This window comes from Medicago truncatula, chromosome 1, assembly GCF_003473485.1.
Source record: "Medicago truncatula cultivar Jemalong A17 chromosome 1, MtrunA17r5.0-ANR, whole genome shotgun sequence".
In the NCBI taxonomy this organism is placed as follows: Eukaryota; Viridiplantae; Streptophyta; class Magnoliopsida; order Fabales; family Fabaceae; genus Medicago; species Medicago truncatula.
This window is the reverse complement of record NC_053042.1, coordinates 21885522-21888569: the sequence shown is the minus strand read 5'-3', so window position 1 is coordinate 21888569 and position 3048 is coordinate 21885522.

Sequence of the window (3048 nt, the reverse complement as noted above, 5' to 3'; positions counted from 1 at the left end):
ACGATTCACTAGGAATTTAAGGTGAGGTTAAAGCGAGCCTCAACAAAGGGTTCCAGTAGGAAAATACAAAGGCGGTTCTCTAAGTACAAAATGGTCCGCTAAGCGAGCTAAGGCGGTTCAAGGAAAAATATCTGAAGACAATTGGTTTTTCCCTTCTCTGAAGTAACCTCGATTCGCTAGGCAAAATATTATGTGCCTAGCGAATCTATTATTTCAGAACCTCTATAACTTGAGGTGTAGGTATTTATAATAGGTAATCAACTGTAAACTCAGAACACTATTGAGAGAGAACGAGGGCAGAGAACGGCTGAATCCATTAGATAGCTTGGGAAGCTTGGAGACAAGCTTATTGATGCTTCTCCAACATTCATCAACTCTTCTTTGTTAGTTATGCATATCATGGGTAACTAAACTTTCTTTTATGTTGGGATTGGATGTAAATAGGTAGAAATCTATGTAGTACTCTTAATTCGGCTGGATATATATGATTTATGTTCTCAGTAATTTTAGTTTAAATTCGTTCGATATATTTTGTCGATAATGTAGTGTTCTGTTGTTGATCTTTTCATTTAGTCAGACCCTAGTAAGGCTTACTATCTAAGGACATGATTTAGATTATGTATAGGTTCTATCGCTCGAGAGATGTTGGGTTGGTTTATATTCATGTATAACTTTTTGGTCATATTCCATAGAGACAATGGACTATTTGTCCGCTGTGCATCAAAAATCAGTTGTTTCTATGTTATCTCGCGTCCTTAACCTTAGCCGGAGACGTATGCTGATGAAAGAGTGGAGTTATATCCAATGCATAAAAAATATACGATCGATGGCTCAGGGACAAAAGGAAAGGTAGAGAAAATAGAGTAACTCTCTAATATTCTCAAAGAAAGTTTATATTATTTGAATTTCTTCAATGGTTGAGTATGCCAAAATGATGTAGTAAATCCGCAAGTGCACGAATTACCAAAGTAGTAAAAAGAGAGTATCGTTCCAACAGGGATTTGTTTGATTCAATTAAATTTTATTGATGATTAGAAAAGAGTTTCAGTTGCAAATTTGTGATTTTAACGGTTTAAAAAGAAGAGTTAATAGTGCTTTTTACCCTGTAATATATGCCATTTCCGGTTTCCGCCCCTATAAAATTTTCGGTTTGATTTGCACCCTCGTAAAAATTTTATTTGCCGGAAAACACCCTCAATAGGCCATTCAAAAATCAAAATTTCTTGAAAAAAATTCTGAAAATGGCCTACTAAGGGTGTTTTCCAGAAAATAAAAAATTTACGAGGGTGCAAATCAAACCGAAAATTTTATAGGGGCGAAAACCGAAAATGACATATATTACAGGGGTGAAAAACACTATTAACCCTAAAAAGAATAATAAAAAGCGCCTTGAGATTATTGGTTCATCTTGATGACAAACCCTTCACAAACCAAACCCTAAACATAGAACTTTATATTGGACCTACTTTCTAAATACAAGTTTCTCTTAAGCCTATCACATCTCCTTTCGGTTTCAGTGAGTGTGTTCCTCTAGCAACCAACCTATTCTCACGATTGATTGCTATTGGAATCCTTGAAGAACGAAACTATATTTGTCTCAAGGTTTGCTAGACTATTCTCATGTTTTGCAATCCTTGTCTAATTTCAATTGTTCTAATATCAAAACTTCTTCTTTCGATACTTCACTTTGATATTTGTGATGATGAATTAACAAGTACTAACCCTCCGCTGTCGCTTTATCATAAAATCCCATATTTTTATGGAATTATTAATATTTGTTTTATTTAGTTTATTTCATAAAATAGCTCAACCGGTAAAATGCCAAAATTGTTAAGCCGGATGCCATGACCGGGGTTCGAACTCGTCTATCTACCAAAAAAAAAAAAAAGAAATATATAAAATCGTTGGTCCATACTATTTGAGTCATTGAAATTTGTCCATTTTTTTTTAATGTTCGATGATTTCAATTTCATATATGGATTCTCTCCCATATTTTTTTTTCTTCATATACATTGTTGTTCTACAATTTGATTATGAATTACCAAAATATTTAACTTTTGCCTAAAAAAAAATCTCACATTCATGCATTGATAAAAAAATATATTAAATTCATGTATTCTTTGGTTAAAAAAATTAAAGGTAAAAAATTAAAACTCATATGATTTAATTTTTTTTAACTAAATAATGCATGGATTTTTATGTCTGCGCTGCGCAGCGGCACACACGGAGGAGCTGAAAAAGATGGGCAAGTATCATACGTATGTTAAATTGGAAAGAAAATATATTCCAAGCGTTATGAAACAAGAAGAAGCAACCAATAAGGAATTAAAAAGTTTTCATATAATAATTTGATTAATACAGTGAGAAATATAAATAAAATATACCCTCTCTTAAATAAATACAATATTGAACACAAAAAAACAAAATAAATTTAATTTAAAAAATTAGAATGTATTTAATACAAATTTAGGGCAAGATATATTTGTTTTTGTTGACTTATTTTTAGTATTTTTTGTTTTAGATAGATTATACTTAAAAAGTCCTCGTGAGCTTAGCTCAGTTGGTAAGAACAATGCATAATATATCCAAGATCAGGGTTCAAACCCCAACCACCAAAAAAAAAAAAAAGAGAATAAAAAAAAAGTTTAAAAAAACTGACAAGTTTTGTTAGATACAAAAATAATTGTCTTTTTTTTAGTCCAATTTAATCATTCATAAAAAGTAATACCAAAATAATCCCCCATATATTTAAATCGTGGACACATTACTTTTGCTATTATAACCTATCCTAGCGGATAGCTAGACTAATAATTTGTGAGCAAATGCTTGGGTGCCATTGACCTTTGGTGTCATTGGTGTCTTTAATTACATTGTTTTGCTAAGATAGATTTTGATTTTCACGAGCAACAATCAATTCATTTAGTGTCATCTATACACCCTTATTATTATGTGTAACTTCTTCCTTATCAGTTGAGTGAGTATCCAATAGCTGAAATCATTCATCTAACAAATAATTCTTGTTGGAAATTGATTTCATACTTGAGTGGG